This window comes from Micropterus dolomieu, linkage group LG01, assembly GCF_021292245.1.
Source record: "Micropterus dolomieu isolate WLL.071019.BEF.003 ecotype Adirondacks linkage group LG01, ASM2129224v1, whole genome shotgun sequence".
Lineage (NCBI taxonomy): Eukaryota > Metazoa > Chordata > Actinopteri > Centrarchiformes > Centrarchidae > Micropterus > Micropterus dolomieu.
Window position 1 is genome coordinate 11,502,337 of NC_060150.1, and position 22,948 is coordinate 11,525,284.

At 38.8% G+C, this 22,948-nt stretch overlaps 1 long non-coding RNA gene across 1 annotated transcript in view; it reads left to right on the forward strand.

The window, feature by feature from the left end:
- Window positions 1–22,948, forward strand: part of LOC123975685 — a 70,218-nt gene that overhangs the window by 25,657 nt on the left and 21,613 nt on the right. The window contains exon 3 of the long non-coding RNA XR_006826142.1: window positions 17,486–17,590. This is a non-coding gene — a long non-coding RNA (uncharacterized LOC123975685). The remainder of the gene's footprint in view (window positions 1–17,485; window positions 17,591–22,948) is intronic.

The following is a 22,948-nucleotide window of genomic DNA, read 5'->3' on the forward strand; positions in this document are numbered from 1 at the left end:
CACAAGATACAAACAATAAAAACTACTGAAATAGAAGCCAGATGGTAAAAATAAAAAAGGAAGCTGAGCATGAAAGTTCATTCTTGACCATGGAAATGGCAGTTTAGGTCCACTCACTAGCTTTTTCCAGCTCTGGAAAAGGCTAGTAAATGGAACAACTCACAGTTTTCTTGTCCTACAGTGCTTACAAAAGTCAGGATTTCTGTCAGATGACAAAAGAAAGCTGGGTTGAGCAACTATTCAGCTGGAAGTAGATTTTTCCCTTCCTGTATTGAAAACCATTATGCGTTTTTAACATCACGGCTGAAGTGACAGTGACTGACAGGTGACGGCAAGCCGCAGAGTGAGTGTTGGTTTGCCTGGTTGTCTTGAAAAGGCTGCATGATGTGTGAACAATGTTACTCTAATTTGACAGATTTGTCTTCTGTTAAAGATGCTTTCTTTTCCTTTGGAGGTCGAAGCATACGCTGTGTCACATATGCTGACAGCTTAGGCTCGCTATATACCAGACCACTATACTTAACATCCTCGGGACACCAAGTTAGGCAGATGTCATCCCATATGATATTAGATACCTGGATATTACATTGTTACCTGTAAATGGTGTTAAGATTGTGTCAGGTGGAAAGAGGAATGCACTCATTTAAGACGGTATCACTCCCGGAAAAAGGGGCAGCAGCCAAATGCAGAAGGATTGATAATTTTGTCAAATTGCCTGCAGCACTTTGAGGTCTCGCCGTCAGCTGCCGAACATCTTAAAGAAGATCCCGGTATAATATATGAAGCCATCTTCATAATGTATCAAAATTGAATGGCTGGAATGCCACTTAAGGTAGTGGTGGTGTAATTGGTACTCAAAAAAATCTTAATAGTATCATATATCCTGAGCTGGGCTTTTAAAAGGATCTATTGTGAGATTTTGCCTTGATCTCTCTCACTCACACACACACACACACACACACACACACACACACACACACACACACACACACACACGCGCGCAGGATAATGCATTCAAGTCATTTCATCTCAGGATTCCCAAGCGTATTGGGACACCACATGCTATAATGATCCTCTGTAAATGGCTTGGTTGGACTGCTAACTTGTGTAAATAGTGCAGGCAGAGACTAATGCGCTGTCTTGTAATAGGGGGAAATGACTTGCCTATTACAGCTAGACCCTCCGAGAGGGGAGGAGACGGAGGAAGAAGGAAGGAGAGGAAAAAAGGAGGTGGAAGACGAGAAGGAGATGATCATGGGTTAAAAAAAAGGGAGGATGGCGAGATTGATGAGGAAGATGAAAGGAAAAGGAAAAGTTTCTGTTGTGTGTGTGAGGAGACTTTTGATGTCAACAAAATCTAATGTAGGGCAGTGTATTAGGTCCTGATGAATGAAATATTTATGTGCCAAATTACAAGATACAAAATTACAAGTTTCCTCTTTGTCATCCTATCCTCGGGTCTGTGTTCTCGTGGACTTGAGAAACGTAATGGCTGCCCAAGCACTGTCCCAGTTTAGAGGCAGCGTTTAACCAAGACCACTCTAAATTGTCCGGGGGCATTTTATCGAGGATGATTTGGGAGCTGACCTGTGTGAACTTGGAGTAAACAAGTTAAAAGTTAACAGCATATGTTCTGCTTCAACCAGTGGAGATGGGAGAGGAAAGCCAAACGTAAAAGTGTTCATTTGTGTGTTTCGAATTGCTGTTGTCACAAAAATTAACTTAACATTTTAGAGTTCGAATTATGTGGTAGATTTATCTAAATAATGCCTTCTCGATCAGCAAGTCCTTTACAGCTGGTGTATCTATAGTGGTTTAAACATGAGAAATCAATTCTTTTAGAAAATATGCTTTGGTCTATTTAGAGTTTAAAATATAATAATGTTTGTTGCAGAGCAACTCGAACTCGCTGAAGGTTAAGTTGATGTTCTTGTTTTTGTATTGGGCAGGTGTACAGTAGTGTTACCTCTGCTTATTTTTGGCTCCTTATGTGCATATCTTGCCACACTTCGAGAGAAATGAATGAATACATATAAATGAAAACAGTCAGTGTAGAGTGGTATATTACCATCCATTCATCATCTATATATACTAGCTGTCATTGGTTGAGAGGCAAGCGATTACATTACATTAGCTCTAACTCTCGTGAACACAAGTGCAAAGTTGGGGGTGGGGTAGTTGGTCAGAAAGCAGCAGGAAATAAATCTGTAACAAAAGCCAAAGTCAGTCAGGGTTGTGTTGTCCCAAGAACAAATGTTGGCATTTCCAATAGCTGTGGTGGCTACCTTTTGATTTATAACAGCCCTGAGTATCTCAGCTACAGCCTTGTGCCCACCAGACTAGAGCTAGTTTGGCCAGGTTGAGCTTTATGTTATATCAACATGGATATTTGTTCCTTTAAGTTCTGTGGTGCCTATAATTTTAATAAATTACCTTTTGTAGATGTAAAATAAAAAGTAACCACAAAATTACCAAATGGGAGAAAGTATAATCCTAGGTTTCATTGGTGTGCAGTTTTTTATTATTATGTTTTTACTATTTTTATTTTATTGTGTATCATCCTTGACATTTTTGTAGCTACGTGTGATTTAATGTCGTCTTCCTCCATATTGTCAACCCCCCCCCCCCCCCTAAACTTAAGGATCCATGGATGAAAAGTGTTGGGTAAAAAAAGAATGTGAATGAAAGGCCTCATAAGTATTAATCACACAGCTGAAAAGTGCCATTCATGATGTTTGGGTTAATTTGAATCACTCTCTAAACAAAATATGAAGCTCCATAAATCTCCTTTTCAAATCTGGATTTTGTTTGCTGACAAAAATTCAGCCTGCATAATACCAAGACCGTGTTTTGTTACGCTTGTTTAAGGAAATTAATTGAAAATCTCTGCAGAGCTGGTTGTAATGCACGCTAATTTCCTTCAGCTATTGGTGAAGCGTAAATTGGCAAACACTCGCATAATGTGTTCATGTGAAAAGACAGTTTAGATCGCTGTTTGTTAACAATATTTGTTTGCTTAGTTATTGTGTTCGTGGAGACTAATATGCGGCATGTCTTTTTATGCCGCTTCATTTCTTGTTAGTTGTTTGCTATTATGATAACAAGGATCCATTTGATGTCAGCAGGCCTTTTATCTTCAAATGAGCCATTTAAATGTCATTACTGTAGGGGTGTGTGTGTGTGTGTGTGTGTGTGTGTGTGTGTGTGTGTGTGATTATTACATTTACAAGGCCCATTCATGTCTCGTCATTTTTCCTACAATGAGAAATTACCAGTGTTCACTCTGTGATGCTGCAGCAGTAACAATGTTCAGTTTTTAATAGCTAGTTATTGTTCAGTGATATAAATTCAAGCTTTTGTCCATTTCACTGTCCTCCGTTGTTTGCTGTTGCAGCAGGCCATAGCATAATGACACAGGAAATTAGAGTCATTATTCACTAATATGGTAGACACTCATTTTGTGATTGAAAAAGTTGAGCATGATCCATTATTTAGTTTTTCCTTTGCTGTGGGTCATCCCTGTTCTCAGAGCTCATATGACCGAAGTCAATATCACTTTTTATAGCTAAGTAAGTATCTGTCACTTTGCCAGTTTTCATGCTAAAACCTCCCAAAATAGTGTTTCTTGGAGTATGCTAGAAACCTTTCTGATCTCATCCACATCTTTTATTTTATTTCCTACCATGTGACCCCCAGAGAGGGTCAGTATAGCACCACACAACACAGCGCAGGACAGCGTGGCAGAAGGAAAAAGGGACATACATAAAAATATCTGACTGCTCATCATGAATTTTACATTAAGAAAGGAGGAACAAGGATCACGCTCAAATGTAGCTATAATAACATATAGGGACACCTCCATCAAGTTGTTTGGCTCTTATCTTGATTGAGTCATTTTATCTTCTGATATTTTAATTTGCCAACAGCTGCATTGAGAACACTTACTGCAGATTCAACTTCTACCAGTTTGGTCTGGGTAAAATAAAGATTAAAAACTAAATACATCAGCTTTAATTATTAATTTCACAGAATAAATAAAGTAATAAAATGTTGAGATAAAAAAAAAAGGCAACACAAATCTAAAAACACAGAGTCAAACGAGTACAATTCTCATTAAAACTGGTGGCGTTTTGATGAAAGTAAAAACCTGTTGGGCTGGTTTCATTTTGAATTGACACTTTTAGGCATAATCTTTTAAAATCTGTGCCTGTGTCCACTTTGTGTATTATGTTGTTGTGGGATACATATAAAAACGGTCATAGAGCAAGTGCAAGTAAACAAAATACTTGAAATATGTTTTTTATTTTTTATTTTTTTTTAAATGCAATACTTGAATACAATAATTGAAATTCTCATTATAGGTGTTTAAAATGCATGAAAGGTTGTTGTATGTTTGGTTGCAGTCTTGCTCTGTAAGATGGACAGTGATACAGTATCGCAAAACTGTAGTGCAATGCTCCAGATGTCCAATTGTCATGTTGCGGTCTAACCTTCAAGGAGAGAGCACCATCTCTGTCTCTTTGCTGGAGTGCCAGATAAGCTTTAGGGCAGTCCCCCCTGTGCACTACTGGTAATTTAGGAAATCCTTACTGGCAGGTTGAGATGACAAGGCCACTGTCTTTGTAGCAGTGCTCTGTAATTTCCTTGTTTTCCACTCCGCCATGGAGCTAACGCACTGCAGGAGCAAGCAAGTCAAGAAGCATTTTCTCTCTCTCACTCTCTCTCTCTCTCTCTCTCTCTCTCTCTCTTCCTATCTCTTTGCTCACTCGCTCATTTGCTCCTGGAATGCTCTCTCGTATTGTTGTCATTGTGTTATTCAGCTCAGCTCTGTGGCCTCCGAGTTAAAAAGAAAAACAGGCAGCAACCACAACAGAAATCAGAGCCTAATCTCTTACAGCGATGAAATCTTCTGTAGGACTGGAGGTTTGGAGCACAGGGATTATTTTTCAGGAACAGTGTAAAATATAAATGCTACATAAATACCTGTATACTGAGTTACAGGTGTGCTTTGATTGAAATGCTGATTAACTGTTTTGTCACTTCCATTTACTAAAAATGCTAATATAACACCCAAATGTGATAAAGCGTGTTTTACATATGTTTCACATGTGAAAAAATATGCAAAAATGAACTGAGCTTGGTGCACGCTCATCTCTTGATTTGTACTAATGAACGATGAAGTTTATACACTCTGCACAGTGTATCATTTCCATCTCTGTCGCCCTGGAGCGTTGTGGGGAATTCCCTCCTGTCACGGCCTACAGTTTTTTCCTCGTTATCTACTCGCATTAGTCTCTGAATGAAACTATTCAGTTTGAATTGCAATTGTTTTCTAAGGAAAAGGACACAGGCTGCACTTGTGCATGTGCAGTACTGTGTGTGTGTGTGTGTGTGTGTTTATGTGCAGTACTGTGTGTGTGTGGTGTTTGTGTGTGGTGTGTGTGTGTGTCTGTGTCAAAAGAACTTTGACAAACAGCGCCCCTGTTTACCATGGCGACGCCGTGGCCTGTGTTCGCTCGTCTCTACGGTAACCGAGGCCCTGAGCTCTCTGATTGGCTCAGCCATTGAACTCCCAGCTAGAGACAAAAGAGACGGACCCGGCGCTGGTAATTTCTTATCACCAAATCCCATTAGGCTCAGGGTTTTTCAGGGTTTTTTTTTTTCATTAACCCACACAAAAGTAAAGTGGAAATCACCATATCCAGTCAGCTCAGCCCCTACTGTGAGCCTGACTAGGCCTCCTAATAACATCACTCTCCTCCAGCTCGTGCTGGATTAATACAAGAGGGACTCGCAAAAAGTACATTAGTAGAATCAATCCAAAAGGAAAACTAAAAAGCTATTGAAATATGTATTTGTAAATCAGCAATACGTCATTATCACATTAATCCTGATACCTTTAGTGAAAGATTATTGTGAGCAAATGAGATAAAGCTGATAGCCTCTATATTATCTCTGTGATACATTTAATTAACAATTACTTTCAATAGATAGATATGAGCACTTATTTATTCCAAAAGGAAAGTGCAGTGTTACAGCACACATAAGAATCACAAAATAAATATAAGCAAGCCTTCCCACGGCTCCTTAAAATGTCTTAAAATCAGGGAAATAAAGGTCATAAATTGACTTAAATTCACTCTAAATTTGCTGTAGGTTAGTGTAGTTAAACTGGCAATGGTGCGTTTAAGGCTGGTGTGGAAATTGTCACGCAAAATGTCTAATTAGCATGTATTTATTTTAACGTACTATTTGACTATTCGAGGCCCCGCCATTAATATATAAGTTTTATGTTACGTTAGCTGCAGTAGTTGACGTCTTGCTGCTGTCATATTTCATCGTTGGCAGTAGTGGTTGCAAGATGGGAAGATGCAAGTTTAATGGATTAAAAAATTATCTATAACTACAGATTATAATAGATTTCTAAAGTGTCTCTTTTCACCGTAATTTGTTTTCCTCCATGGATAATGCATGTTTACCTCTCTCTTCAGCGGTGCGTTTATGTAAGAGCTCAGCTCAGATTTCTTGCTACCTTTCTTCATAATGTGAACTCCTTTCTGTTATTTTAGTAGTTTATATTGAGTTTAACACAACAGTGCAAGGGTTCACGTTCACAAATGGACACTATCAGTTCACCAAATACTAGAGCCCGACCGATCTACCGTTTTGCAGATATTATCGGCCGATATAAGCTACTTACAGATATATCTGCATCGGCGTTTATAACAGCTGATGTGACTATTAAAAATGAGAAACAGAGAGTTGGATGCTTCCCTCAGGTCATGAGTGTTGCAGACTTGCCCACTAGACTGCGCGCTGCAGCTCCTCTGTTAACAACACTGCAGCACCACAGAACAAAACATCAGCTGACCGCAGTCTACCGGACCTCAGAGCGGCTCGGCCGGAGCTACGGTAAGGAGCTCCCTAACTCCTTGTAGTGTTCACACTCACTGTTCACGGTGAGTTGTTAATTTTTCACATCAGTTACATGACTTAAATAATAATAAACACAACCCTTATCAGTAAATTTTCGGAAAAGTAAGGGGAAAAAATGCAAACATTAAATTGCTGCTGGTTTATTTTGAACTTTTGTAAACATCCAAATTAGTTTAAAAAAGAAACTTTCAAATTATAAATAAATAAAAAATAATAAGAAATGTACTACTATACTAATAAAATACTGCTGAAACTACTACAATACCACATATAGCTAATAAAATATAATACAAAATATATAATACGGATTACAGTGCAGCATTCTTAAAGTAATTTGGTTGGTTATGATGCTCTCAGGGTTTTTCCTGCATAGAGAAATTTTTAGCGCCAAAGGATAATCATCAGCGCCAAAATGATCAGAATTGAAAAAATATTAAATTAGCCATTTATCAAACAACTGTTGAGCAAGCACAACATAAACTTAAATACAACATCTTGACTTCCAGCAGTCACCCTCCTCTCATCCACAGCCACTGTATTTTACGCATGCAGCTGGCGCTGGATTAATAAACCAGCTGCTGCGTTGGTTTAACTGCGCCTGAACGCTCCACTACTAAGCTCTCGCTAATGACTTTCTGTTTCTCACAATACAAAAGCTGTTTGTGCTTGAAGTGTGCCGGTATTCACCGGTACTGTCACTTTTACATTTTAGTCTTTGGTGTGCCCTCTCCAGATCAGGTTTTCTGGGCACTATGTGACACTCACCAGTACCCGTTTTCTCCTGCCTACTAATCTCTGCATGAGATCGGGAGCCTTTCATGCAGCCGTGTGCATTAGTTGCTCGTCATAGTCACTTTTTGTGAACCGACCAAGACAGGGGTAGGCGGGACATTAAAAAAAAAGGTTGAGGCACTACAGCAAACTTTAGAAATGTTGAACTCGTTGTTCTGTATGCACAGTTTTTATTACTTTAAGTTAGTAATTTGCATAAACAAATCAGAGACCATGTAGAGCATTTTTCTTGCACAATAATTTAATGACTGAAAACAACCCACAAAAATGAAACTGCTGTTTTGTCCAACTGGAATTTATATTATAGGCTAGTATTATAGGCTAGTAATGGTAAGCTATAGTAGCCTGTACTATTATGTGAAATTATAATAAATTTAAAAACATTAGCACAAATCAAACCTTAACCACAGTGGTATAGGCTAATATCAGAGAAAGGTTTTATTTGTGAAACAGCTGAATCTTAACTAATAAACTATCTGTAGGCAGATTATCCAAATAAAGTGTAACATGTAAAGATATTATTATACTAACATTATACTTTCTATTTAATATTATAATATTTATTAATACACTAATCTTCTTCTTCTTCTTTAATATGACCCCAGAATCATTATAGATACGACTGTTCATGTTTGCCTTTTGTGTCTTCATTTTACAGCTTGGTATTGTCTCAACATAACAACATTTTAGGAATAATCTTTGTTTATGTCATGCGTTTCTCAAAACAAGGGGAAAAAAACAATATCGGCCAATATATCGGCTATTGGATTTTAAAAATCTCAAATGTCGAAATCGGTATCGGACTTAAAAATCCCATTTCGGTCGGGCTCTACAAAAAACACGAGCATGTACAATGATCGCCGCTGGTTGAGTACGTTTATGAACAACACTGTGTACCGGCACGCATTTCTCCCCATGTAGTTGTTGTATGCATGCTGTATGTAAACAGTCTCTATGTTCCCTTATTAGTAATATGCAAAGTGTTGGCAATTATAGCATTGCCTCGTTCATTACAAGAACACTTTTTGTGTCTTTAAATTATATTTGTTGAGGTCTTAAAAAGCATTCAATTTGATTTTAACAATGGTGCAATAACTCTGTAATGACACTAACAGATGTAGATTAGAAATAAATGATAAAAGGTTCCGGGAGAGGACAGAAGTGATGTTCAAGGGATTCTCCCACTGGTCTTCCACTTTACTTATCATCAGAGCATCCTGCGGGTGCACACAGGTCCGCAGCATGCTGGTGTGTCCCTGCAAACAGATAATAGGCCTAAGAGTTAATAGAAAGGTTCTGTTACTAACTGCTGCAGGTACTAATGGCAATCAAGCAGCACATGTACATTTTAATTAGTATATTAAACCCAATCCAATCAATAAAAAGCCAGTGCTTCAGGTTAAAGTCATGATTGGTTTATTTAGTGAAGGAACACTCCACCAATGTTACACATCGAGACCAGTTTACCAATCATGTAGTGAACTACTCAGCCTGTGAAAGAAGTTGTATAATATCTCCCGGAGGAGCTTTGTCTAATCTGAGAAAATATTGGAAAGACATGAAGTTTACCTGGCAGAAAGGCTGTAACAAAAGGATCCAGTGTTTTAATAAACACATTTAAATGCACTAAAATGCAATATACTGTATCTGTGCCTCTATTAATGTCTCTCCAACTGAAACATAATTGCTGGCGTACCCCTGTAAGGTTATTTAACAGATCCAAGGTTAGTCATTTTGTAATGTATAGCAAATAAATGTGAAGACAAGAAAAAGTATCACAGGCAAATTCTGTAATATGCTGGGGCCTTTTGAGATTAAACGCCCTGACAATAGAGGGAATTTTACAGCCAATTCAACACAGAGACATAAAAATGTCAGCTAGAAAATGCAACACTGAAACTCTCCATATAATTATTGTAAAAGAACAAGATCGCTTTTGAGAAGACCAACATCTCAAAATTAATGAGGAAATGGATGAATGGATGGTTAAAAGCATATATCACCTCTGAGGAGTGCAGGGCCTTAAGTGCTGTAACCAATATCTCCTAACGATCTTGTATAAAGACGGAAATGCTAAGAAGAAGAAGAAAGAGCAGCTTGCACATTCAATTAATTGGCTGCAAAAACTCCATTCAGCAGCATGTGGTATGTGCTCTCTGAGCTGTTTACATTAATTAAGCGTACACAAATGCATTAATACAACCTGGGTATGAATTCACTAGTCAACATCCCATGCGCTCCTTCTTCCTGTATTTCCTTTTGCACTGACATTTTGTGCAGTAAAATAATTTATAAGGCATATACAAATATAAGGGCCTCGTAAATGCATAATGCTACTTTCACTTTTTCAGAAAAGTCCAATTATAGAGGTTGGAACAAACAGAACCTACTGTGTATAAACCAGTGAACTGATTAATACCTATGCAGTCTTTTTGACATCTTGCCCTTTCCAGTCATCATTTCAGCTCGGCACTAAATTCCCATCGTTCACCTGTCACATCGTGTGTGTAGATCTGACACCTCTCAGCATACTGAATGGGCCCAATATACCTACGGCCATGATCACTGCGGTTTCTGCACAAGGGTGTGTGACGGTAGGTGGTGGTTATGTGTATCTGCTTGTGTGATAACCGCTTCTATGAAGTCGGATTGACAGACAAAGGCCTAATCGCTCCTCAGCTCCAGCAGCCAAACAGCTCAGAGGAAGTATTGACCCAAAAGCACCATAATCCCTTTCACCTAACATGGGCAATTTCATGTAATACCTGTAATAACACGCATTGAGCTCAAAGTAGTCATCAAAAGAGCTCTGAGCATCTGATTTTGAGAGGTGAGCTGTTTGAATAAAAGGGACTTGAAGAGTATATCAATCTGTAATAACAACATCGTGGCCCGGACTCGCTTTCTTTTCAACTCTCCTTATCGCCGCTCCTCTGAATCATTTTCACTCGTGTTCGCTCACTCTCTTTGTCTCGCTCTGTCTAAATGTGCCGCTCACGTCCCCTTTACGCTTTCAGCTTTCGGAGTTGTTTTAAAGAAACCTATGGAGACTCCCATGGTCAAGAAAAACTGTATCAAGTAGGGGTTTCATTTTCTTTTTGTGCAGGTGTGAATGTGTTTCCTTTATATTTGACATTTGAAATGGCTTTGTTAGGTACCGTTTGCCTATTACTTGTCATTTTTTATGTTCTCTATGGTCAGTAGAGGTCTTGAACCACCTACTTTTCAAAAATCATTTGAATACAGCAACAGCATGAATGTAGAGATTCCATCAGAAGTTGTTAAGAGCTATGGATACCCAGAAGGGACAAATGTCACTAAAAGGTTAGAGGTTATCTGATTAATTAAAAGAATGTTATCCTTAACCTTTTCTACTCGAGGTGAAAGTAAACAGTATTTCACAAGAAAAGTCTAAATAAACAGAATTTTTTGCAGCAGAATTTAGTTTTACTGTCTTATTGTCTCACAGTCCTTTGGGGGGGTCCTGAACCCTGGGTTAGGAGCGACTGAATTTAAATCACTGAAACATCAACATGTCTTTCCCTCTAAGCAGCCAATAAAATATTTAAAACGTATTGCCAGTATGCAACATTTTTCTGTGGTGAGGTGTATAAAAAGATTCAGTCTAACATTATGTGTGTGCGGGACTAAGTTTGCAGTTTGTCGTTTTCTGTTGGTGGCTGTGTGCCACTAAAATATTTAGCAATGATTAATTTTCTGTGCCAACAATTCATCAGACCTCACAGCTCAGATTCTTTCTTTTTGTCAGCACTTGTGCTCTGGATGTGTGTGTGTGTGTATGTGTGTGCTGTTGTTGCTGCTGCTCAGAGTATGTGTAATATGAGGCTTAGCCAGGAGAAGTGGTGCACACGATGGAGCACATGGCATTTTGTGTTTGTGTTGGGCTACATACACACAAAACGGCAGTAAAGATCTGGGGAAAAGATCTAAAAAACACATCAAGGAACACTCAGGATCAGTGTTACGGTGAGTTTATTAGTTTGGAATCAGTCTGTAGCTCTAATGATTTATCTCTTACTAAAGACTTGTTCCTCCCCATTTCCTTTGAAATGCAGTCTCAATCTAGATTGAAAGTGTCAAAGCTTAATAACAAATACTGTAAAGGGAATCTGTTACACCATAAAGTTATAATCCTTCTGTAAGTATTAATTATTAGTCGTAAAAGCTACTGGTGGAGTCCGCTTAACAACTTCGAATGTATTGCCCCCAAAGGACCTCTCAGTCAAGTGAAAAATATGAAAAAGTTCAAATAAGCTCACAAAAAACCCAAAATAAAGTGAGAGCATACTGTAAAAACTCGAGATGGTTATGTGTCATCATCAGCTGACTCATTATGAGCATTTAACAGTTTAATGGTATGAGAGATGAGATCATTTCTCACCCTGTTAAACCTGGCCTGTTCTCTAAATCTCCTTCCACCTACTATAGGTTATTTTGAAAAATACAGAAATTGTGGTCCATGGTATCTGGTATTGCCTCTACCTAAAATTAATTTGGCTCACTAAGAGAGTGTGTCTGCATTCAAGCTCTGTAGAGGTAGATGTCATCAAACACAGAAGAGCATGTCTAGTGCTACGGTACAAGTGATCTTCTGCCTCTAATGTCCTGTAAGCCTGTCATTTTTATTAAAACACACTTGCTGTTACAACAAGTAACCACAGGTGTCTCCAAATCAACCAGGACTTTAACGGAAGACAACTTTTAAAACACAGTAAAAAAAAAAAAAACAAGCAATAAAAACACACCCATGATCAGGTCAGCGAACTTAAAATAGATTTTACTGAATAACTAACATGACTTTATGAGTCTTCTCTGCTTGCGCTACTGGTACACTACATTTTAGCCTTTACCATTATCTTGTGATTATAACTTCTGGCTACTGTGGTTCAGCAAGAGTTACAGTCTTGCTTTAAGGATTAGTCAACTGATGAACCATACTACAGTACAGTCTGGGCACCAGCATTCTTGGGTTATTAGTATCATTAGCAGTGCTACTAGTAGTATTAGTGGAGTAGCATGACACTGTTATACCATGAGTAACGAAACTCGAAAATGCTTTCCCCATTAATCTCTTGGGATGGGAAAATGTTCAGAAGGGCTCTCATGTTTGTCTGATAAATTCCTTTTGTGCAGTAGAAAATTTATTCAGTCTGAAACCTGATCTGATCAACTGCTGAAGAAGTGATGTTTGTACTACACACACACACGTACACACACTCACGTACAATCATCATCAGAGCCTCAATCATTGCTGTCTGCATTCACACACTTTTTAGCCTGATTTGGTATTCATGTCACAGATTAATCAACCTGCTCATCCCCTCGCTGTTACACACTGATACACACACTACAGCCACATGCTGTACCTACCTCTAGATGTGTGTGTATGTCGGGGGGGGCGCACATGTTTGACAGACAGCGAGAGAGGCCTCTATCACCAATCTGCATATCTGCATATTAGCGCTGGACCATCCCTTTAATTTCCTACAGCGACTGATAACCATCACGTTCTTTTGGCCTCTGGTCGCTCCCACACAGCACTCTGAGATTTCATGAGTGTATATATGAGTGAGAGAGAGAGAGAGACTGACTTTCACTACTACCATCAGTTCTTTCTGTTGCTCAGTTCGCACACACACACACGGGTTGTCAGACAGGCATCCTATTGATTTACTTTTCTCTTTAATAAGTGAAAGGATCTGTGAGATATAAAAAGGGATGATGGAGAGAGCAGAGAGGAAGAGGCTGGAGGTCAAACAAGCTGTGGGAGGTGTTCAATGATAAATCAAATTTTAAAAGCCTCCGTTTATTCCCGTCAAGGTGCTTCTGAAATAATGCACATGCCGTCACAGAGAACTGAAACGTTTCACTGAGACGAGAGGTTGATCACAGTTATAATTGTAGTTATAATAAATTGCCAAACTTTTACATTCACTTGTGTTGAACCTGATTAAAACGTCTCGGTAGGATCAGTTATTGTTAGTGCCTCCTGGAGATAGCCAACGTGGTATTGATCAGTTCTTATTATGTGATACATATTATCATGTGAAAGATTAATATTATCATCCGGTCAGAATTGTTCATCTGTCATTTAAACACTTCCCAGGAGTAGGATATCCTGACAGATGCTGGTGAGTTTGCAGTAAAATTTGATATTTGTGACCCTGACCTTTCTCACGGCACTAATGTCAAATATATCTATAGGTGTTCCATGAAATCTACTGTGGCTGATCTTCGTCTGCAGAGGATGACTTGTAATGTTTCTTCTGTTCGCCCCTGACCTTTCCTCTAGTACCAACAGTGGAGAGCTTGGCGGACAGGTGCCTTGGTAAAGCCACCAAAGTAGGTCAAGTAATGAACTGCTCACTGTTCAAACAGGAGACATCAAGCCTTTGAATCCAACCAGGATCCTCCTCAGGTCCTTTTTCAGAGGAAATAAATAGAGGATTGGACATTGTGTCAAAGCAGTGACCTTTAGCTGTGAGCTAAACCTCTGTCCATTATTATATTGAACCTTTTTGGTTTCGTAAAGTGGTACAAAGCAACCCACACCAACTGTTTAACATAATTGGCTCTGGAGATATCATGTTAAAAGGCACAATAAGTTTCAAACCAGGACAAAGTGAGTCAACAAGTATAACACTCACTGTCCTGGATGAGGTTTTAATAAAACGGTTGAAGCTTCATAGACCAGTCGTGACAGCTGTGGGGAGTCATCTGTACTGGACGTGTGCATGTAGTCTGGCGGTAAAAACTCTTGTGCTACTTTGGTATTAATATTTACTTCTGATTGGGAGATATGATGGTTGCTTATGACTCATGAACTGATCTACCTAATGTAATATGGTGATGTGACTGTCTTTATATAGATAAATGATTTGTTTCCAGGCACCACTTTGGCACCACTACATTACCTATTCCTAAAGCTGTTTTTGAATGGTACACATGGAAGATGTATTTTACCACATTGGGGAACACATGAACTTAGCTCATTATTATACTTTTGATGTAACTCATCATATAACACATTTTAGCGATCATCAGTTGACCCTAAGAAGACGAAGTGTGTGCATGTTGAATGCTATTTAATGTTTGCGTTGGTGTTTGTGTGTGAGAGTTCCACAGTAATAATTGGTTCATCTTAATTAACTCTGTGAGGTCTAAGCAAGTGGCCTTGCAGCAGCCTGTCTGTTCTGAGTTGCACCATATCACGAGGAGGACGAATGCTAATCTGCTATTTGTTATTATTCCCAGAGACCTTGGGTGAGACAAGAGGATGGAGGTAGTGACGGGGGGGGGGGGGGCAGATAGGGAGGTTGTGAATGAAGCCTTTGTGAGTGCGTATTGGTAGTAGAAAAGAGAGGTAGTGCAAATTAGAGGTATGAGAGGAGAGGGCGCCCACATGAGAGAAAGAAAGCCAAGTGAGGCAGAGAGAGGCATCGTGTGTCTGGTTCCCATCATGTACATCTGCATCTAACCAAGGTCGCACAGACAGAGGAGAAGAAGTCTGTTCAAGTCTTTCACCTAACAGAAATATGATTGATCAAGTTTCTTACTGGCAAACAACCCAGTCTGAGGACTAAGTTGTAATGGATATACAACAGTTTTGCAGGTTTTCTGTTTGTTTACCACTTTGACTTTAAGATCCAATGTGGCAAACAAGGCTCAGTTCAAAGCAAGTTCCCGGACCAATCAGAAAAGTATGTTGCCCTGTTTAGGCAGTGGTTAGACGCTAGCCTGTGACCAACACTGAGGTGCCCTTGAGCCAGGTAACCCTAGCTGATCAGACTGTGGTTGTACTGGGTAGTTTCTAGTCTGTGTAACTGTGTGTGAGACAGAGATGCTCACAAGTCTTTGAGCTAGAGTCCAAGTCAAGTCTCAAGTCTCTCGTGGTTATTATGAATGTTGTATCACCTGCTGCGTTCAGTCCAGGTTGCTAATAAAACTTCATAGCTATAAGGAATACTGTTAACATGCTTTTCATTTACAGAGCACAACCGTGTAATGTGCAATGCAATTGATGACAGCTTATTAAATACTGTAACTCAATAAAACTGTGACGTTGCATAATCAACAATAGATCTGTCTGTTTTTAACTTAAAGAGCACAACCATGTAGACTAATGTACAATGCGTCTACAATTAATGACAGCTGATAAGCTACTTTAAGTCAGCAAACCCTGTTGAGTTTCAAACCCAGTGTAAAGTTAACTAAATAAAACTGTAAAGTTACATGGTCAACAATAAAGCTGTAACCTGTTTTTAACTTACAGAGCACAACCATGTAATGTGCAATGCAGTGCGGCTGCTCGCAGCAGATGTTACGTAGGCAGTTTATAGGTAACGGAGGGAGGGAATAACGGCAAGCTCATCAGACGTTTCCTAAAAAATACAAATTGTTCTCGAGTCCGAGTCGAGTCTGAAGTCTTTTGAGGACGAGTCTCAAGTCGAGTCTGAAGTCACTGTGTGTGCGACTTAAGTCGCGCTCGAGTCCCCATCTCTGGTGTGAGGTGACAGGGGTGACCCAGAAGAATAGTACTGTCAGGGAAACTTCCCTGGATTAAAGAACATAAACCTCCAGTGGCATAACAAGGTGCGGTGGACTTTTAGACAATAATCTGCATGGATGAGGCATAGATGTTTTGTGAAAGGTAAGCATTTGTGGCAAAACTGAGCTCCTCATCAGGGTTTATTTTGATCATTGTCAGGCAAAGATCTCTGTTAGCTTTGTTAACTTTTATGGGAGCTATCAGCACAGTTTGGATCTTTTGTCTAAATTTTGCCTTCAGCTTGTTTAATGATTCAGCACCTGTAAAATGTTTTGGGATGTGCGAGCTCTACACTCTGTTTGTCTTTGAGATGAGCGGTCTTGACGTGTCCTGAAGACAGAAAAGGAGAGGTCAGGAGTCTGGACTATAGCTGTCTGAGACTACTGTCATGAGAACAAAGAGACCAAGACTAGGTCAGAGTTCAGGACCAGAACATGTGCTGTAGTCAAGACAAGGTCAAGGCAAAGTCTAAATAAAGGCCACCAAGACCTACAGTAAATGTAATTCACCTTGGTGTTGTCTAACATGAATAAACACCTGGAATAAATTGGTCTTATAAGGATACAACCATTTGATGATGCCATCCTCCTGTTGCTAACACTGAAAATCAGGCAGTGATGTTGTTTACCTGCAGTAAGAGATTAATCCCTGTATCTGCTGCACTAGGTTGAATACATAATAATAATAATGTTCGTTGCTTATTGGAAGTCACTAACCAGTATACATGAGTGTAATGCTGCATTTGAAATGTATGTAACATTTTCATTTCCTCAGAATGATTAAGTAAATTAGTATAAGTAGAAGTTGAAATGAAAAGGAACAGAATCAAAAATCGTTTTTTTTTTTAATGAATTTTATTTTTATAATTCTTAGATTTAACAGAGGCTGACTAAGGAAAATAATTCTTCCTCAGTTTGAGGCTGAGAGATGACAGCAGGTGAAAATCAGACCACAACTCTGATAATTTGATCTGTTTTTTTATTGTCTGACAAGGATTACATTTGTTGCTGTCCCTGATTTGTCGTCTTTCCATCCATCCTTTTCCTCTTTCTTCTCTTGGCCGCTAAGAAGCTGTACTGGAGCCCTAAAAGTTCAGGTGCTCCACAAAATTGCTTTGCCGTTACACTGAACCTGTAGAGATCACTCAGTGAGTAACCGTCGTTTTTCTTCTATTTGTCTGCTTTCCAGGACAAACATCAGATGGCTCCTTACACTGCTGTTGACAACAGAGATGCACAATACCTCTGGAAAGCACAAGACCTGTGCCTGACACTCATCATCCTTCCATCAAAGGTAAGAAATGCATAAAAGAGTTTGTCTGGTCAAGGTGCAGACTTATATGAGGCGGAGACAAAAGACCAGTAATTCGACTTGTTTTAATCAGTATTGTTCGTTGCTGCAGTTAGTATGTAACTTAACAGCTTACAGTTTATTTATGAGAACTTAAAACCAACCGTGAAGGTTGCTCTTAATCACTGCTACCTGTCATAATTCCTCCATTAAAATGGTCAAATATAAAGACATAACTAAACTAATGAATATAAAAGCCGTTATAAATGTCTGTGGTCAGTCGTTGCCTGGTTCTTCCCTCTACCAACATTTTTTTTTTCCATCTCTTTCAAGCTTTCCAAGGCTGACACTCAGTGTGAGTGAGTGTGTGTGTCTAAGGAGCTTTCAATGAGATAAACACTTGAGCTACAGATTCTAGAAGGAAATCTATATTGTTTAATACCAAGGTCAGAGTTATTGTTTGTGGCTCTCTGGACCTACGCTCTGCCACAATAGGTGTATTTTTCTCCCCTCAGTGAAGAAAAGTTTTCAATCAGACCCTGCAGCTGAATGTGTGCACGCAGTATGGATGAGGTGAAGTGTCAATACCTTCATCTACGCTTTAAATCGGCGGTTAATAACTCTTTGTATAAGGGTGTGGTGTATAATCCACGTAGTAGTAGTAGACTTCTAATAAGGCTGACATTTCTGCATGTTTTGTGATTAATATGACTTCTATGTAAGTGCGTTTAACCCATGCACTTTTTCTTACTGTCAAGAAATCAATCAAAACACCAAACCAAACAATGACTTGGTCCTACTTATTCATTATGTCACTTACGTTCACTATGCGTACCACATACATTGTCCTTAAAAATAAACAAGCATAATAATTATAATTAATTACTCTCTGGAGCAGCTGAAAATAGTCTCAGCAAATGCACCATTTACTCCTGTTTGAGTGACTTTTGCTAACAACTACAGTGTCCAGCTGGTTTTAAGAAATGACTTTTTAAATGAAAGTATTTTTATGGGATTTCTTGGCAATTAGAAAAGTATAGTATAATACCATACCCCATAAAAATGTTTATACTCCCACTCATTTAACTATTATACAGTTAAAATCTATCATATAATGAGCCTACACTCAAATGTTTGGCTGTTGCAGGTTGAACAGTGCAGTTATCTTGCTGTGGTGTGTGTGTTTATATATAAAAAATGCAGCCACTTACTAATTAGTCTAAAGCTCCCTTAACATGATATACTTAAAACATGTCATGTTTATTTTATGATTTGAAATAGAAGATAACGAGGGCTAAAAGTGACAATAATTTTCATTATCATATAATCTAGTGATTATTTTCTCAATCGATTCATAGTTTGGAGTGATAAAATGGTGAAAAACCTAAATATATTTCATTTACTATCAAATATGACATCCAAAAACATCAAATCCTTACATTTGAGAATTCAGAACCAGCAAATATAACAGTAACTTTACATAAAACAAGCAGTTAGCGAGCAAGGACCATCAAATAACATGTGAATATAACTTTTCCATTTGGTGGCTCTATGGTCCATTTTAGAAATCAACAGTCAAGTCTGCCAGAACAGGAGTACTAAAGCAGTGCTAGGAGTGTGTGAGAATGTGTGATTTTATGTTGTCTGTCGGGCTGAAAGAAGCATAATGGACATCTTATCAGTGCGGAGTGACAGTATGTGCTACTACATAGAACGATGTGTGTGTGGCACAGAAGGAATAGACTGCTGACAGCACAATGATGAGATGATAATGTATGTTCTTCACGCTGAAGAAAGACAGGATGATGGACACGGCCGTTTCTCACCGTTATCCTGATCATCTGTCCAGTTCGACTGACTGAGCAGTGATGCTCTGCAGTCTTCACCCTGCAAACACCCAGTCAACCCAAATACCTACCTGACATACACCTGGAGAAGGGGGATAGATGATGTATAAAAGATGTGCCATGGCAAGAAGCTGAAAAATCACATCATGTCAGATTAAGATCTCACAAACATGCTTAAAGGAAAAAACTCAGGGAGGCTCCAGGGACATCTAAATGATTTTTGTTTTTATTTCTTAACACAACTTTACTAGCAACTATTTTGATAATAATTTCAGCAATTTCTTTTCTAGAAGAAATGCCAAATATTTCAGTTCCAGCTTCTGAAATATCTCAACTACTGGTACAGATGTCCATGTACCAATCATGATGAACTGAAATGAATGAATACTTAGCTTTATGGCCAAATACCTGCACTCAAGCAAAGTGACATTTTAAGAGTTTATCATTCCAATTTTAAAACTTGGGAGTTGCCGTGTCAAATTTTTTAGGCAGTACCTTTCGTTTCCAAGGCAAGTTTATTTGTATAGCACATTTCAACAACAAGGTAATTCAAAGTGCTTTACACAAAACATAAAAGCAACAGGGAAATATAAAAAAGTTTAAAAGCAACATAGGGAAATTGAAAAAATAATAAAAGTTACAGTGCAGTGTACAGTCAGGGTTAAAAAAGAGTTAAATGGAAAATAAAAACAGGCTGAGGGGTTGAGCAAATAATTGAGTTACAATTATTTTGAAAAGAGAATAAACAGAAGTACACGTAATCTGCTCTGTCTAGCTAGTCTGTACTTGGGTCCATAGCAATCTTTGGGTCCACTGAAACTCCAAAAACCCTCGGACACTACAGAGAAACCAGGACATGTCTGTCCGCAGGCCTCTTTGATCCAGTTATACTCTGGACCCACCTGCGCGTTTACAGGTGGACAGAGGTTCCTGCAAATCACTCAGGCGCGAGATTTAAGACCACTTCCTTCACTCTGTTCAGTCTCACTCTCATTATCTTTTCACTCAATTACCTACTCATTTCTCACCGTGTAAATATTTAATTAAAAGCAATGGTAAAAAGCTAAAAACAAAGACAAACAATACAGTAAATGTTACAGTGCAGTGTAAGTTATCAATGTACTAGTTTAAGGCAGAGGTAAAAAGAAAACTTTTAATATTTAAATAAAAGCAATGGTAAAATGAAAAGTCTTCAGTCTTAATTTAAAAGAACTGACAGTTTCAGCAGACCTGCAGTTATCTGGGAGTTGGTTCCAGATATACGGAGCATAATAACTGAACGCTGCTTCTCCTTGTTTAGTTTTGAGTCTTGGGACAGAAAGCGACCTGAGAGGTCCGGATTGTTCGTAACGAAGCAGAAGATCAGAAATGTATTTTGGCCCTAAACCATTTAGTGCTTTATAAACTAACAGCAGGATTTTGAAATCAATTCTTTGACATACAGGAAGCCAATGTAAAGACCTCAGAACTGGAGTGATGTGATCCACCTTTTTCGTCTTAGTGAGGACTCGAGCAGCAGCGTTCTGAATCAGCTGCAGCTGTCTGATGAATTTCTTAGGGAGCCCTGTAAGGACACTGTTACAGTAGTCGAGTCGACTGAAGATAAATGCATGGATAAGTTTTTCCAGGTCTTGCTGAGACATAAGTACTTTAATCCGTGATATATTCTTCAGGTGATAGTAGGCTGACTTAATTATCTTAATGTGGCTCCTCAAATTCAGGTCTGAGTCCATGACTACACCAAGATTTCTGGCTTGATTTGTGGTTCTTAACATTACAGATTGAAGTCGATCGCTGACTTTCAATTGTTCCTCCCTGGCTCCAAAAACAATAACTTCAGTTTTATCTTTGTTCAATTGAAGAAGAATTGAACAAAATGTCTGTCTCTTTAGCTATCTACTTTCAACCTGGATAGCGTCAAGCCTAGGGCCCTGTGATTCTGCGATGAACAAATGTGGATGCAATTTAAAGAAATTGGGGTTTTCCCTAGCATTATAAGCATTTTTCTCACAGCACTGTCAATTACGGGCACGCTGCTTCTGTCCTCTTCTGTGTTTATAGAGGGCGGGGCTCATCACTTCAACAAACTGTCAAAAGTGCAACCACATCGGCAGATGTAATACGCGAGCTTCGTGGCTCTATGGGCAGAGTCATATACTCTGTGAAATTAAAAAGCTACATCAGGTCAAACTTTATAAACAAGGAGCTGCATTGCCCATGTGAAAGTAGTGAAAGTTTGAGCAGCATATCGAGGCTGTCCTGCAGAAGAACTTACAGAAAATATTGTCAGTAGTCAAGCAAAAACCTATTTAATATGGGAGCCATTCACAGTACATGTATTGCAACCAAACGGCAACCTCCAGGTCTGTAAAGTGAAGCCAATTCAGAAGTGCCTTAAACCTGCATTCTTTGTAAAAGCCAGCAGGGGGCAACTCCTCTGGTTGCAAAAAGAAGTCCGGCTCCATTAAAAATAATGGTAAAATGACCCTACTTCTCTCTTTATTTATTACCTTAGTAAACACTTTTCCAATGAGTTTATGATCTTGATCGCTAGTTTCAAGTCTTCTTCAATACAACATGATGTTCATTTAGTAAATTATGGTGCAATTTAGAGGAAAATAGATGATAAAGCAGTTTATGCTGTAGGGCTGGCTATCTTGTGATTGACAAGTTGCTAGCATGACAACCTGTCAATTAGGATAGAGGCAAATTGTATCCACTGCACTGTGTACATTTGAAAAAGCTTATTTAACAACGTTGCATTACATGAGCCGTGAACTTGTTTTTGGGTGCTGTCTATGTTTTCGTCTAACAGCTGTGTGTTTTCAGTTCATGAAAGTTAAGATTTTGGTCGCCTAAAAATCTTGTTCACCATTTAAAAAACATACTAAAAAGGCACTTTAAGTAGTCTGTTACTTTTTTTTGGAAAGTACATTTTGTTTTAAGCCTGTTTTCTAGCCAAAATTAACATCCCAATTAATATCAAAGTTAACCTGAATTACAGATGCCCCTTGCTAACCAAGCTAGCAAGCTCCACCCTCTCGTCCGGTCTCAAAAATGGTGACAGCCAAAATGCCAAACTCACAGTGGCTATTGTCTACTTATTTTACTTACAGTCTATGATTGCAACATTGGTTGTACTACATTTATTGTGAATAATCCCCATATATAATTGCACATACCTTTAATTACATAATACATCAAATTCAGTAAAATTGATAATTTTTGAGTTATTAATTATTGAATTTTATTATTTTATTCATCTACCACATGATTACAAACTCTGGTGATAAAATGTGCTTAAATCATAAAACACAGAATCCAGAAAAATCAGATTTCATAGGGCCCTACTAGCCAAAATGAGTTTAGTGCCGTCAACTGCCCCTCCCCACCACCACCTTACTCTTGCCGTTGTCCTCCTGTCATGCTCTTGATCCCGCCATCGCTGTCATGTCACTGCTTTTATCCCGTCACCCTAAGCAACCTCTCTGTCTTATTGTCCTGCTGCTGCTAT